Source organism: Mesoplodon densirostris, chromosome 7 (assembly GCF_025265405.1).
Source record: "Mesoplodon densirostris isolate mMesDen1 chromosome 7, mMesDen1 primary haplotype, whole genome shotgun sequence".
NCBI classification, from domain to species: Eukaryota; Metazoa; Chordata; class Mammalia; order Artiodactyla; family Ziphiidae; genus Mesoplodon; species Mesoplodon densirostris.
In genome coordinates this window covers 117,693,460-117,710,181 of record NC_082667.1, presented here as the reverse complement: position 1 = coordinate 117,710,181, position 16,722 = coordinate 117,693,460, and the positions used below count along the sequence as shown (strand labels likewise).

The following is a 16,722-nucleotide window of genomic DNA, read 5'->3' as shown; positions in this document are numbered from 1 at the left end:
GAAAACACTGTGCTTATTGGGCATGCCACTATGCAAGCAGGTGCACAAGAGCTGTATGAAACAACAATAACAACAGCACCACCAGCAATAATAACACCTAGTGGCTTGAGTTTCAGCTTTTTATTTTTTCTTTTCAGTTCAGTACCAAAAATCTGAGGCTATGGAGGGATATGACTTTCTCAGTCCTTGGTCTTCTTACCCTATTACTTAACTCCTCTACTGATCACATGGCATAGTTCTAAATACCCTCTATACGCTGATGACTGGCAAATCTCTACCTTCCTCCCTAAATTCTCCACTGCCTTTAAAAAATCTGCATTTGATGGGCTTTTCAAACTTAACATGCCCCCAAACTCACTCCAACATCATACCCTCCACACACCTGTCTCCCCACTCTAGCCTCACCTCACTTTTCTCACATTCTGTCCCATGTCACCCAGTCACTGCACCATTCACCCAATTACTCGGGCTAAAAACTAAGGGCCGTCATAGATTTCTCTTTTTTCTTTCCTTACCCCCCCACCCCACCACACATTCAATCTATTAGCAAGTCCTGTTGGCTCTCTCTTCAAAGTGTTTCCCAAGACCTATCATTTCTTACCACTTGTTCTCTAAGTTAACATTGTCTCTTTTCTCTCATAGTTTAATTTTTTCTGAGTTTCATTTTCTTTCTTTTTTTTATTATATAAGTTTCAGGTTATAATTCAACATCTCTATATACTACATAGTGATTCTCCCAAAGGTCTAGCTACCATTCATCACCATACAGTTGACCCCCTTAACCTTTTTCACCTACCCCTAGCCCCCTTCCCTCTGGTAACCATTGATCTGTTCTCTGTATCTTATGAGTTTTGTTTTGTTTGTTTTGTTTTTGGATTTGACATATGAGTGAAATCATATGGTATTTGTCTTTTTCCTTCTGGCTTATTTCACTTAGTAGAATACCCTCAAGGTCCAACCATGTTGTCACAAATGGCAAGATTCCATTCTTTTTTATGGCTGAATAGTATTCCATTGTATACATATAAACCACATCTTCTTTATTCATTCATCCATCAATGGACACTTTGTATCCATATCTTGGCTATTGAGAAATAATGCTACAATGAACATAGGAGTGAAATATCTTTTTAATTTTTTTTTATTCTCTGGTTAAAAACCAGAAGTGGAATAGCTGAATTATATGGTAGTTCACTTATTGATTTCTTGAGGAATTTCCATGCTGTTTTCCATAGTGGCTACAACAATTTACATTCCCATCAACAGTGTATGAGAGTTCCCTTTTCTCCACATCCTCTCCAAAACTTATTTCTTGTCTTTTTGATAATAGCCATTCTAACAGATGTGAGATGGTATCTCATTCTGGTTTTGATTTGCATTTCCTTGATGATTGAGCATCTTTTCATGTGCTGGTGACCATATATATGTCGTCTTTGGAAAAATGATATTCAAATCCTCTACCCAGGGACTTCCCTCATGGCACAGTGGTTAAGACTCCGTGCTCCCAATGCAGGGGGCCCGTGTTCAATCCCTGGTGAGGGAACTAGATCCCACATGCATGCCACAACTAAGAGTTCTCATACCACAACTAAGAAGCTGGTGAGCCACAACTAAGGCGCCTGTGAGCCACAACCACATAAATAAATAAATAGAATATTTTTTAAAATCCTCTGCCCATTTTTAAGTTGGGTTGTTTGTTTTAAGTTGTATGAGTTCTTTATATATTTTGGATGTTAACCCCTTATCAGATATATAATTTGCAAATATCTTTTTTCATTTACTAAGTTGCCTTTCATTTTGATGATGGTTTCCTTTGCTGTTCAGAAACTTTTTAGTTGATGAAGGCCCATTTGTTGATTTTTGCTTTTTGTTTCCCCTGCTTTTAAAGTCAGGTCCACAAAAACATCACTAAGGCTGATGTCAGTGAGGTTACCAATGTTTTTTCCTAGAAATTTTATGTTTTCAGGCATTACATTTAAGGCTTTAATCCATTTTGAGTTTGTTCTTGTGTATGGTATAAAATAGTGATCTAGTTTCAATCTTTTGCATATGTCTCTCTAGTTTTCCCATCATTATTTATTGAAGAGACTGTTTTCTCTCCATCATTATGTTCTTGGCCCCTTTGCTGTAAATTAATTGTTTATATGTGCATGGATTTACTTCTAGGCTCTCAATTCTGTTCCATTGATCTGTGTGTCTGTTTTCGTGCCTGTACCATAATGTTTTGATTACTACAGCTTTGTAGTATAGTTTGAAATCCAGGAGCATGATACCTTCAGCTTTGTTCTTCTTCCTTAAGATAGTTTTGGCTATTTGGGATCTCTTGTGTTTCATACAAATTTTAGAATTATTTGTTCTAGTTATATGAAATATACCATTGGAATATTGATACAGATTGTATTGAATGTGTAGACTGCTTTGGGTAGTATTTACATTTTAACAATACTAATTCTTCCAATCCATAAGCACAAAATGTCTTTTCATTCATTTATGTCTTCTTCAGTTTCTTTCATCAATGTCTTATAGTTTTCAGTATACAGGTCTTTAGCCTCCTTTGTTAATTTTGTTCCTAGGTATTCTTTTTAATACAGTTGGAAATAGGACTGTTTTATTAATTTCTCTTTCTGATAGATTGTTATTAGTGTACAGAAATGCAACAGATTTCTGTATATTAATTTTGTACCTGCAACTTTGCTGAATTCATTTGTTAGTTCTAATAGTTTTTTGCTTGTGTCTTTAGGGTTTTCTATGTATAGTATCATAACTTCTCCTTTTCCAATTTGAATGCCTTTTATTTCTTTTCTTGCCTAATTGCTCTGGCTAGGACTTCCAATACTATGTTGACTAAAAGTGGTGAGAGTGGACATCATTGTCTTATTCCTGTTCTTGGAGAAAATGCTTTCAGCTTTTCAACATTGAATATGATGCTGAAGGTTTGTCATATATGGTCTTTATTATGTTAAACTGTGTTCCCTCTATACCCACTTTATTGAGAATTTTTATCAGAAGTCAATGTTGAATTTTGTCAAATGCTTTTTCTGCATCTATTGAGATGATCACACAATTTTTTTTATAGATCTTTATTGGAGTATAATCGCTTCACAATACTGTGTTAGTCTCTGTTGCACAAAAAAGCGAATCAGCCACATGCATATACATGTCCCCTTATCCCCTCCCTCTTGAGCCTCCCTCCCCTCCTCCCTATCCCACCCGTCTAGGTCATCGCAAATCACTGAGCCAATCTCCCTGTGCTATGCTGCTGCTTCCCACCAGCCAATTATTTTACATTCAGTAGTGTTTATATATGTCAATGCTACTCTCACTTCGCCCCAGCTTCACCCTCCCACCCCATGTCCTCAAGTCCGTTTTCTATGTCTACCTCTTTATTCCTGCCCTGCCAGTGAGAAAGACCATACAATTTTTATCCTTCATTTTGTTAAAGTGGTGTATCATGTTGATTTGCAAATATTGAAGCATCCTCGCAACCCTGGAATAAACCCCACTGAATCATGGCGTATGATCCTTTTAATGTATTGTTGAATGAGGTTTGCTAATATTTTGTTGAGGATATTTGTATCTGTGTTCATCAGAGATATTTGATAGTAATTTTCTTTTTTTGTAGTGTCTTTCTCTGATTTGGTATCAGAGTAATGCTGGTCTCGTAGAATGAGTTTGGAAACATTATTTCCTCTTCAATTTTTGAAATAGTTTGAGATGGATAAGTATTTTTTTAATGTTTGGTAGAGTTTACCTGTGAAGCCATCTGTTCTTGGACATTTGTATATTAAATGTTTGTTTTATTACTGATTCAATTTCATGATTAGTAATCAGTCTTTTCAGATTTTCTATTTCTTCTTGACTCAGTCTTGAAAGATTGTCTATATTTAGGAATTTATCCTTTTTTTTCCAGGTTGTTCAATTTGTTGGTCAATTGTTCATAGCAGTCTCTTATGATTCTTTATTTTTCTGTGGTATCTGTTGCAGTTTCTCCCCTTTCATCAGGTTTTATTTATTTGAGCCCTCTATTTGTCACTTATACCTTTATAAAGCTGAAATTAAAAAAAAAAAAAAGCTGTATGGGCTTTGGTGACAGATCCAAGTTGAAATCTCACTCCTGGTCCCTAACATTTTGACCGTGACAAATTACTTAACCTTTTCTAGCCTCCATTTCCAAACCTGTAAAATGAGTATAATGAAGCCTCAAGTAGAAAACAGTCTAGCATCAATATCTTGGAGTTTTTCTTACCTCCTTTTGGAACTTGGGGTCCAGTAGACTGGTAAGAAATCGGGGATTTTCCTTGTTCTTTAGTTGGGAGTAGTTCCTCTGCTATTTCATTTTACTTAACTATCTCTGTCTCTATGAATTTAGGAGAAACAGTTATCTAATGTGGTCTTGACGGAGTGTTTTATGTGGGAGCATCCCATGTAGACTGTGTGAGCCCAATATTTTTGTTGTGCGGGCTAGTTTTGGTATGGTTGCCAGCCACGTCTTTCCTCAGAGTGTGCTGGCTGTTATCCCCTTGATAGGGGGTGTGATTGGTGTCCAGAGCCTGCACTGGATGTTGGGTGGGGACTCCTCCTTGCTTCATGGCTGTCACAGCCCAGACAGGGACGGGGTCTGCTCCCCAGTTGTTGGAGTAGAAGCCAGGAGGATTGGGTTCAGTCAGGTTCTGCTGCCCTTGAGTATGTGCCCTGACCCAAAGGAGGTGACCACTGAAGCAAGTGAGGCCTGTGTGGTCACAGCAGACCTACGTGTCACCTGTGCATGCATCTGTGGTTCTGCCCAGAAGCAGCCCAGTCTCATCCCTTTCTCCATTGTGTTAGTCCCAGACCTAGTGCCAGACTGTGGTGTGGAGTGGGCTGGGCTGGGGACCAGGGCATGGTGGCTGCAGGAATCCAGGTGGTTTTGCTGCCGCCTGGGACCTGGGCTGCCTCTGAGGCCCTCTCCCAGGACCTGTGCACCCCAGATCTGGCTCCAAGCTGTGGCGTGGCGTGGTCGGAGCCAGAGTTCTCCTGTCAGGTGAGAAATGGAATATTTCCTCCATATCAGTAAACAAAGGATGTCACAGTCATCAGCGATTGCTGGTGGGAACTCAGGAAGGAAAGAATACCTGCCATCAGACTGCAGCCACTCCCTACCATGAGCCCTGAGGAAACTCAGGATATGAAAGCACAGGATACTGGCCCCAGATAGCTGAGGTGCACATCAAAGGAATGATTTCAGTGAGCCCAGACTCTTGCATCTTCCCATACATAGAAAAGGGCTAAATTCCTTAACTTGAGATATCTAGTTTTCTTTTACTAACAATAATCTTTTGTTCCTACTACCTGCCCTTTGTTGCCAAACTCCAATATATCCTGCTCCCCCTCCCTCCTCGGAGCAGTTTTCTCAGGCTTACTTGAGATTCTGCCTCCTGGGCTTGAAGTCCTCAGTGTGTCCGCCGAATAAAACATAACTCTCAACTTTTAGGTTGTGCATTATTTTTTAATCAACACAGGAAACAAACCCTTGTGTCCTCCTGCCCAGAGCCTGTCCGCCGGAGACTCAGCGACCAGCTGCTATACATTTCTGGGGCACCACCTGATGTGCTTGCCAACAAAGTCCTGCTTGGTGGGATCCACCCCCATTGTGCGCACTGACAGTGGGCTCCAAGGTTCGGCTGGGACCACATCCCAGGCCCTCCAGGCTGTCTCCATGCAGCTAGATCCCATCCTCTCCTGGGGCCTGTCTGCGGAGACTCAGCGCTTAGCTGTTGCATGAATTTGTGGCACCGTCCAGAATGCCCAGTGTGAGCTCCAGATTGGGAGTGCAAGGAGCTGGTGGCTGCCACTGCCCTTCTCTCTGTTAGTGCAAGTTCATGTTCCTGATGCAGACTGAGGCCAAACAAACTGAGTTTGGAGCAGAGAAAGGTTTATTGCAAAGCCATGCAAGGAGACAGGTGGCTCATGCCCTAAAAAAAGCCCAAGCTCCCTGAAGGGTTTTGGCAAAGCAGTTTTAAAGGCCAGGTGAGGGAGTGGTGGTCACAGGGCAGGTGATCAGCTCCTGAACAAATCTCTGATTGGCTGATGGTGAGGGAACAGGGTGGTGTCACAGGGGTTAAGATTATCAGTCTTTAGGCTCCAGGAGGCCTGGGGCTATGTGCTCATGGTCATCAAGTATCATGTTAACATCAATAATTAACATCTTCCATTTGGTGGGGGGTTTTCACATCTGTAAAACAAGTCAGGAAATGTGCATCAAATACCTAGGTACTTCAGAGAGGAGCTGAAGCAGAGGGTATGGGGGAAGGCCTGTCCCAGGAAGGCCCCATAGGGTCCTGCTAGGTTACATCTCTCTGCCCTGATTGCTAGTAAGCCAGCATGCACTCAATTCTCACGAGCAGAGTCCAGTCCCTCGAGCCCCTCGATTTGTCCCAGAAGATTTCCCAGCAGACAAGGGGGCCCCACAGGGCGAGGGTGTGCCTGTGTGGACCTTCTCTCCTTTATAGATTCCTCCCAGGGGCAGAGGTCCTGTCCTGATGCCTCCCCGCCCTCCCCACCCCCATCCTACCCAGTTATGTGAAGATCTTTCTTGCAGCTTTGGTTGTATAGGAGATGTTCTGCCAGTTTCCAGTTTGATTTCCGTGAGAATTGTTCCACATGTATTTTTGATGTGTTTGTGGAAGGAGGTCAGCTCCATGTCCTCCTACTCTGCGATCTTGATCCCCATTCTAGAGAATTTTTTTTGTCTTAGTCTAAGACTGTTCTTTTTCTCTTAAGAAGATAGCAATTATGATGACTATAATTTTCTAAGCACCTGCTCTGTTGTAAACACTGCAAACATTTTGTCAACTGAAGAAAAATGCACAACCTAAAAGTTGCAAGTTATGTTTTATTTGGAGACCTTATTGAGGAGTATAGCCCAAGAGACAGCCTCTCAGTTAGCTCTGAAGAACTGTTCCAAAGAGGTAAGGGAGGAGCCAGGATATATGGGAGTTTTTGCTGAAAAAACAAACAGACAAACGAACATGTAGTTGAACATCAAAAGATTACTGGTAATCACACAAAACAAACATCTCAGATGAATGATTTAAGTGCTTTTCTATATATAGGAAGATGCAAGAGTCTGCTCATTGAAATTATTCCTTAGATATGCATCTTAACTATCTAGGGCCAGTACCCTGTTTTTCCCCATCCTGAATTCCTTTCAGGGTACACTGTGGCTGCAGTGGCTGATGGCTTGATGGCAGGCAAACATTTTTTGTTTACTGGAATGGCAGGCAACATTTTTTTTTTTAATAACTTTATTTGTTATTATTTTTAATGGAGTAGAATATTAAATAATGTTGGATATGAAATATTTCAGGCAACATTTTTTGTCCACAATTTTATCTTAAGTCCTCACATAAGCACACTCATATGGTGCTTATTATGTCAGACCATGGGCACTTCCTAAGGACTCCAACTACCGAAGGACACTTAAGAAGAAATAAATACACTTTTGGGACTTCCCTGGCAGTCCAGTGGTTAAGACTCCACACTTCGACTGCAGGGGGCGCAGGCTCGATCCCTCGTTGGGGAACTAAGATCCCACATGCTGCAGGGCATAGCCAAAAAAGAAATATACTTTTATCTATTAACAATATTGACTTTGTAGTTAAAAACCTTCTCATAAGGAAAACCCAGATGGCTTCAGGGTGAACTCTATCAAACATTTCAGGAAGGAATAATATCAATTCTATGAAGAGTCTTCCAGAAAATTGAAGAGAAGTTAATTTTCCTAACTCTTTTATGCAGCCAGTATTACTCTGCTACCAAAACCAGATAAAGACATCACAAGAAAAGGAACCACCTGTGACATAGCTTCCAATCTCTAGAACTTTGCATGTGCCTTCCCCTCAATAAAGAATGCCATTTTTCTTGATTCTGCTTAGCCAAGTCCTACAATTACTTACACTGTACCCCCCTCCAAAAATCGTTGTTCTCTCAATCTAGTTAATGGTGACCGATTCTTCTTCCGAATAGATTTTAGTCTTGTAGGTGAGGGGAAATTTCCCATCTTTCTCCTCTTAGTCCTTTTGGTGGGCAATTAAAATTACATAAGGCAGATTAACAGATGAAAATAAAATTTATTCTGTGCACATGGGGAATCCACATAAGTATGAAAAATTCCAAAGACAATAAGGCAAGTTGATCTACCTCTCTATCTCTCTCTCTATCTTTCTATCTATCTATCCATCTATCTACCTAACTATATATCTGTCATCTATTCCGGACTAAGGAGAAGGAGATAGGGGGTCTGAGGCTTCAAGGGGAAGTAAGATAATTCACAGAAGGATAAAAAGAGTTAATGTTTGAGAAACAAATGTTTGCTGGGTCATTCAAAGACAATGGGACATAGAGAGGATTTTGATCAAATTGGCTTTGCTAGGTTCCTTGTGCTGGACATGTTTTTTTAGTGATAACTGAATTTGTAGGCTCCAACTCCATTCTTATAAGACATTCCAAAAATCTGAGGTGAGTCAGTTCCTTACCTTCACCTGAATGGTCGCTCCTTTTACCAGCCCAGTGTTATGTGATTTGGCTAAATCAAGGAATCCAATACAACACGTGAGTGTTCCATGCGCTTATATGCCTGTGAAGCAAAGCCTAATACCAGGGCTCAGTGGGGTAGTTTGTAGCATTACACACAGTAAGCTGAACAAACAGAGAAAATGTGGAATCTGAAGGTGGCTTCCATCTCTGTTTTACTTAGATCGTCTGTCTTCTCTGGGATGAGGTTGTTACTATCTTGAGTAAGGTTACCTCTTTCCTATGTAAATTCCTTGGTCAAGGCCCTGCGTTGGCTGTGGAATGGGAAGAGGAAGCAGAACACCCACTATCTTAACAGCCAGGGCCTCCCGATACAGGTAAATGAACTGTACCCTTTACAGCCCAGGACATAACTCACAAAACAGGAGACTAGAGAGGGAACCACAGTTTCATCTCCATTCCACACCCTGTCTGGTACCCCATTTCTGAGCCCTTCCTGGAGCTTGATTGGCTGCTTCATTGTCCTTTCCTCAATTTATATGGACTGGCTCCTGTTCCTCCTGCTCCCTGGAGCCCTCGTGGTTCTGTGCTGGTCTTCCACAGAGGGTGAGTACAATGGCAGTAAGGCAAAGAGGGAAGGGTGATGAGGTCAGGGAGTACTGTCCTAGAAAGTCCTGATCAGGAGGAACAGGAGCTACAGAGACAGTGTTTGCTGGAACCAGGCCCCTGAGCCCTTGGCTGCTGCAAATTCCCTTCCCCATAATGAAAACTCTTCCTGAAGACCCTGCTGTTGCTGCTGTCCAGTAGATCTCCAAACTCTAACTCTAGGAAAGGTGTGAGGGGAAGGGATGATAAAGAATCACGGGGGCATCTATAGCTGGGCAAGGTAGACCGATCAACTAAGACCCAGGTCTTAGTAAGAGGTGTCAGAATGGAGATCCTTCTCCTTCTTTTCCCCCATTAGATGCTGGGTCTGCTCTCTCAGCTAAACTTGCCCAGCCCTACCGGCAATGAAATGTCCATTCAGTGCCCCTTTGGAAACCACAGCTGCAGGCTGAGCCTGAAAAGAAAGAAGGGAGAGGGCTTCCTGGTAACCATGTGACTCCTAAATGGATTCCTTGGTAGCCGCGGGCTCTTCAGGGAGGATCCTCAGAGGCTGAGGAGGAAGGCCTGGAAAGTCTAGGGTTCTGGCCTCAGTCCCAACACCAGAAGCAGCAGCCCTTCTCTCTTCCCCTTAACTACCTGGCATCCCTTGTTCTCATCCCATGGTTCTCCCATATTGTCCAGATCCTACAATGAAATTTATTTCTTGCACCTCCTGCGACGAATTTGTTGGCAAGAACTGCAGAAAGAATTTAGGTTCCTGTCACTCCAGATATCCTGATTTTGCATGCCAGACCAAAGAAGTATATTCTCAACATTTCACCGGAGGTGAGATGACGGCAGGAGAATGGAGAGAGAGGGGAAATTGACTGAGTTACAGCTTCTCACCTGTACAATGATTGGGTTTTAATGGATGATCTCCAAATTCCTTTCCATTTCTGATATTCAGTGACTGAATCCCTAGTAGAGTATATCTGTTACAGCTCCTTTGTTGTAAATGTATGTGGGTGTTGAGAGCAGAATCAGGTTTCCCTGGAAGCAGACTGCCGTTTTTGTGGAAGGGTCTTCAAGTCCAGGCTTTGCCTAAGGGGACAGGAGGGAAGGGAAGGGCTGCTCACTTGAAAACATTCCTTGTCACATCCCAAGTCTAACTTGGATCTCTTTTATTCCCCTACCCTCTTCAGAATATATCTACCGATATTCTATCCTGGGCTGCCCAAGAAGATGTGTGGAGTATATACACATCACCAAGTGGGAGAAAAACGTGTTCTTCTGTTGTAATACAAGCTACTGCAATAGCTTATCAGTAAAGGATGAGGTTCCATTCAATTCCATCGCATCAGAGGATTTAGCTTGAGATATTCAGCTAATGTTCAGGGACTTCCTCTTGTCTGCATTCTGCTCATCATTCTTTAAAAAAACATCAAGACCCAGAAATACTTTCACGCTCAACCACCACCCACATTGCCTCCTGAGAGCCAAGAGGCCCAAGAGAAATAAACTATGGATGAAAAAGAAATGTAGTGCAACTTTGAAATGCTGTCTGGGCCCAAGTTAGACAACCAGGCCTGGTTTTCTGGTTCTGCTTTTCTGGCTGGGAGCCAAACTCCAAGTCTAGGGAGTGGGAAAGTGGGGGAGGCTGCACTGGGACATCTGGGGGCACTGAATGCATTACAATAAAAACTCTAATAAATGACAAGACTGTATTTGGGGGAACTCATGGGCTGTTTCCACAGTGGACTAGATAAGAAGGAAGGGATACTGGGTAAAGCATGACCTGGCAAAAGTCTCCAAGTCATTTCACTTCTCAAATGTCCAGGATCCTAAATCCCATCAGGCTCCTGACACTATAGGCCTGGAAAGGTCCTCAGAACAGGGAGGCTTTCCATGGGGGCCTAACATATGATCTATCTTGGAGAATATTCCATGTCACTTGAGAGGAATGTATATCCTGCTGTTGGCATATACATTTTGTATATGTCTGTTATATCTAATTGGTTTATAGTGTTGGCTTAAATCCTCTAATTCCTTATTGATCTTCTATATGGTTTTTCTACCATTATTGAAGGTAAAGTGTTGAGGTAGAATGTCTATTTCTTCTTTCAATTCTGTCAAAGTTTGCTATATATATTTTGGTTTCTGTTGTTTGTCGCATATATGTTTATAATTGTTGTAGCTTCTCAATGAATTGGCCCTTTTATCAACATATAATGTCATTCTTTATTTCTTGTAACTTAGGTCATTTTGTTATTGGTATAGGCACCCTAGGTCTCCTTTGGCAACAATTTGCATGGAATATCTTTTTTCATCCTTTGAGTTTGTGTCTTTAGATATAAAGTGAGTCTCTTGTACACGGCATATGGATGGATAACGGTTTTTTTAAATTCATTCTGCCAATCTCTGCCTTTTGATTAGAGAGTTTAATCCATTTATATCTAAAGTAATTACTGACAAGGAAGGGCCTACCTCTGCCATTTTGATATTGGTTTTTTGTATGTCTTATAGCTTTTTTTATCTCTCATTTCCTCCATTACTATCTGCTTTTGCATTTTGTTGATTTTTTTGCAGTGAACACTTTTCTCTTTTAAATTTCCTTTTCTGTATATTCTACAGACATTTTCTTTGGTTACCATAGAATTATATTTAACATCCTACAGTTATAATTATTTAATTTGAATTGACATGAACTTAACTTCATTAGCATACAAAAACTCTACTCATATACAGTTTTACCCCTTTATGTTACTAAAGTCACAAATTACATCTTTATATATTGTGTGTCCAATAACATAGATTTATAATTAATTTTTATTGTGTTTGTGTTCTAAATCATGTAGAAAATAAAAAGTAATTTGCCTTCCCAAATAAGAATAACAAATGTTCTTTAAGCAACTGCTAATTGTCAAACACTCTTCTAAACACTCTACATGTATTGCATCATTCAAAAAATCATCACAGCTCAATGAGATAAATACTGTCATTATTCCATTTTACAAATGAGAAAATGGAAGCATAGACTTAAAGTACTTTGTCTAAGCTCATAGAGCTAATATGTGCTATAACTGGGATTTAAATTCTGATGTTTGAAGACAGTCTGCATTATTAATTGCTATACTATAAGGATTCCAATTCTATTCCCTGACCCATCATCCTTTACCAAATATTTACTGCATTTACAGTGTGGATGGAGAAAAGCATAATAGATTTTAAGTGGGTGTGCTAATCAGTTAGTTCAGTGCTATGTAGAATTCTCCTAGGTTCATTAGCAGAATTTATCAAATATGCTTCCAGCTCCCCTCCCCTTCCAGATGTGCTGGATTTCCACATTTAGACAATTATTTAGAATAGATAAGAGAGTTGGGGAGGGAGAGCCAGGGAGACAAATGAAGATTAAAAAATAAAGAAGAGAGAATGAAGAACAGAGAAAGGGAGTTAAGTAAATAAATGACACTGAGGGGAAAGTCTGGTTGTCCTGTTGGTGAGGTGCTTTGCCCCTCAACCTATACCACTTTTAACCACCCATCTGATTCACCCTTCTGACTCTCAAGTGCATGGTCAGAAACTCTGAGTCTGCTCTTTTTACTTGTATTATTCTAAACAAACAAACAAATAAACCGAGCACCAGGTTTGAGGACATCACCAGATCAGAGAGTAAGACTAATTTATAAAACCAGGAAAGAGTTAATTCCTCACTCCCATGATTCTGAATGTCTGATATTTGAGGAAGCCACTGAACAGAGAGGGAAGTACTTTGACCCTGTTTCTGGAAGAGATGTATAGAGATTTGCTTAAAGGAGGATAAGGAGATAGGGTAAGGTATTACCTTACTGCTATAGTTATTGTCCTAAAATGTCATTGAAAAAGTGGGATTCCTGGCTCATGTGATAGTTCTATTTTTAATTTTTTTATGGAACCTCCATACTGCTTTCCATAGTGGATGTGCCAGTTTACATTCCCATCAACATGTACCAGAGTTCCTTTTCTTCACATCCTCACCAACACTGGTTATCTTTTGCTTTTGTTCACAATAGCTATACTAACAGGTATAAGGTAATATATCAGTGGTTTTGATTTGCATTTCCCTGATGATTAGTGATATTAAGCACATTTTCATGTACTGTTGGCCATCTGTATGTCTTCTTTGGAGAAATGTCTACTTAGGTCCTCGATCCCATTCCATTGCAATATCAAATTAAAATCCAGAATCTTGTGATCTAAGTCAGGTCCTGGGGTGGACGAGGCTTCTCGTGTGTGTTTCTTTGGGTCTTGCAAACTAAAGAGTCAAGTACCTGCTCTCCACACACTTAACATAAAAGTGTAAGATAGAGAGAGAATAACTGTAATAAACACTCTTCCATTCAAAAGGAGATAATGTGAGGTACGTAGCAGTCACTGGTCCCTGACAATTCTGAAGTCCAGCCTCTCATGTGTAGTCAGTCCTGCAACTGGGAATGATTCTCTGTGGATCTTAGCTCTGCCCTCTGGGCTCTCAGTTGTCTGAATCACCCTTCCTTCTCCAAAAGAAAAGGCCCATGTTCCCAGCTGTCTCAGTCTGCTTCCTGTCCCTAAAAAATTGGGGATCAAAAAGACTCTTTATTTTTACTTTCTCTATGCCTGTTAGCCTTTTAAAACCTCTGAGCTGATGTAAATGCTCTCAGAAGCAGCCATCTGGGACCTCCTCATAGCCTCACTTCACTCACTATTTGGCATCTGCCGAGGGCTCTTAGAGCCCAGGAAGGGGTTAATTTTTCAGAACTGTTTATCTGGTGAAGGAAAATGAGTGCTTTCAGGACATGAGTTGTGGGTGGTGTGTTCCAGTGTAGGCTGTCTGATTTCTGTTATGTGCGTTATCTAGTTATCTGCACAGAATGCATCGGAAGAGCTGAAAAAAAAAAAAAAGACTGTCAGCCCATCCATGAGAACATTCTGAGAATGTCTTTGATCAACACTGCTGTGAAAAATCTCTCACAAGATGGACACACATAACTATACATTTGTCCAAACCATAAAATACGCAACACCAAGAGTGAACTATACTGTAAACTCTGGTCTTTGGGTGATTATGATGTGTCAGTGTAGGTTCACCAGCTGTAACAAATGTACCATTCTAGTGGGGAACATTGATGATGGGGGAGGCTGTGCATTTTGGTGGTAGGAGGTATAAAGGAAACCTCTAAACCTCCCTCAGTTTTGCTATGAATCTAACTGCTTTTAAAAAAATAGTCTTAATTAAAACATTAAAAAAAATCTTTCTTATATATCATACAGCATTAACTGTAATTGTTGTGTTGTACATTACATCCCTAGTACTTTAACTTATAAGTGGAAGTTTGTACCTTGGACCACCTTCATCCCATCCCCTCCCCCACCCCCACCTCTGGTAACCACAAATCTGATCTCTTTTTCTATGAGTTTGTTTGTTTATTTTGATTTCAAAATAAGTGAGATCATACAGCATTTGTCTTTGTCTTACTTATTTCACGTAGGACAATGCGCTGGAGATCCATCCATGTTGTCACAACAGATTGGCAGGATTTCCTCATTTTTTATGTCTGAATAATATCCCTTTGTGTGTGTGTGTGTGTACACACTTAGGTTATTTCCATGGTTTAGTCTTGAGAGTGTCATAAATGGAGTACGGGATCTTAATTTTTAGAGATGGGAGAATCCAACTTTCTCCCCAGTACTCAAATCAGTTTCTTATATGGCATGGTGTCTGAATACACTGGGAATACACTTCCTTTTAAAGAAGAATACACTTTAAAGTCTGAATACACTTCCTTTTAAAGAAGAGGAAGTGAGGCGCTAAGTCCTGGGTATGGGGTGACCCTGATCAGGCACCTAACGTTGAAGTTTTGCCTCAGTGGGAATTTGTTCCCCCATCCTGGGTTCAGTCTCACCGTGGGTCTCCTAAGAGCCCAAGCTCACCTTCAGTTCTTCTAATTTCCCTGTTATTAAATACACAGTATCCTAACAGTCTAAAATTCCCCCAATATACTGAAATATCCTAGAGAAAAAGAAATTCTTTGTTGCCCACCACTCTTCATCCAGTGGTCAGCCCACTTTCCAGAAAGTGCTTGTTATGCAAATGGTTTTGAGGGAGAGGCCAATCTATTCCACCAGCAAGGATGGGTCTCTCTGACAGGACAGTATCTTGGATACTGGGTCTTTCATAGGATGTGACTTCCTAAGGACTTAAAGCAGGACTCCTTTTATGGGGCATGTAACCTTTGTAGAATATTCCTTCTTTAAGTCCAGTCCTAGGGGAGATTGGATGTTGCCCACCTTACAATAGTTTTCTATGGCTGATGGCCTGGCTCTCATTGTGACACTTTGGGTCTGATTTTCTCTTGCACGGTGGATGAGATGAACAGCTGTGAGAAAAACTGCTCCAATTATTAAATAAATTCTGTTTTTTTCAGCATGCTGGGCATACACTGAACCACTTTGATTTCTGCAATGACCCCACTGAGTCATTCAGGATGAGGATGCCTTAGGATGAGGATGAGGTGTCCAAACAAACTGCCTCCTCATTGAATCTTATCTCTGTTCACTCCCTTCAGAATCATCATTTACCCTGCATGAGGAGTTTCCCTTAAGATATGCTCACTGCTTATTCAGTCTATGTCTTTATTGCTGGTGTTTCTTTCTATTAAACATGAACAGAGCTGATTCTGGCTTTTAGTCCATGTCTTATTAATCAGAAGGGAGATCGTGGCACAGATGGGGTGGGCAAATAGATCACAAGCTGAAGAAGGGGAGGAGGGATTTATTTTTAACCCGTTAGATGTTCCTCATGTATCACTCTCTCTGGTACATTGACCTTGGGGAAGTCTCTTCTCCTGTTATTGTCTAGTCTCATTGCCCACGCAACTCATGCCAGTTCTCCACAACTCCCACCCATTTTTTTAACTGATAGACATTTCTTTCCTCTCTTCCTCTCTTTTCACCTTCCTTCTCTTTTAGCTCTTCCATTCTCTCTTCTTCAACCTCTCTATCACCATTGCTCTTTGTTTTTAAGTTTTGAATATTTATTTTAATTTAGAATCCACAACAACATTGCACAATTGGAAATCGGGGTAGATTGATTGTGCTGGAAATCTTAGAAGAGAGTTATACAGGAAAGGAGTGTGCTGATAAACATCTATTTAACACATATTATGTTACCTCCATGGGGTCTGTAGTCAAGACAATTTGGAGTATGTTGATGTGGGATATGAGGTAACAGGTACATGATGATGGTTGCATCACTCTGTGAATATACCAAAAACCACTAAATTGTAAATTTTTTTTTCATAAATTTATTTATTTCTGTCTGTGTTGGGTCTCTGTTGCTGTGCGCAGGCTTTCCCTAGTTGCAGAGAGCGGGGGCTACTCTTCGTTTCAGTGCGCGGGCTTCTCATTGCGGTGGCTCCTCCTGTTGCGGAGCACATGCTCTAGGCACGCGGGCTTCAGTAGTTGTGGCACACGGGCTTCAGTAGTTGTGGCACGCGGGCTCAGTAGTTGTGGCTCTCGGGCTCTAGAGCGCAGGCTCAGTAGTTGTGGCACACAGGCTTAGTTGCTCCGCGGCATGTGGGATCTTCCCGGACCAGGGCTTGAACCTGTGTC

The 16,722-nt window shown here is 41.0% G+C and overlaps 1 long non-coding RNA gene across 3 annotated transcripts in view; it reads left to right on the top strand.

Annotated features, from left to right (window-relative positions):
* The window catches only part of LOC132493481 (uncharacterized), a 42,906-nt gene extending 27,253 nt beyond the window's left edge, over nucleotides 1-15,653 (top strand). The window contains exons 6-7 of one of the 3 annotated variants that reach the window (XR_009532988.1): nucleotides 9,799-9,942; nucleotides 10,299-10,679. This is a non-coding gene — a long non-coding RNA (uncharacterized LOC132493481). Of the gene's footprint in view, nucleotides 1-9,798; nucleotides 9,943-10,298; nucleotides 10,680-15,536 lie in introns of those variants that run through there. The other 2 variants (XR_009532990.1, XR_009532989.1) reach the window with 2 other exon arrangements.
* The last annotated feature ends 1,069 nt before the right edge of the window (nucleotides 15,654-16,722 follow it).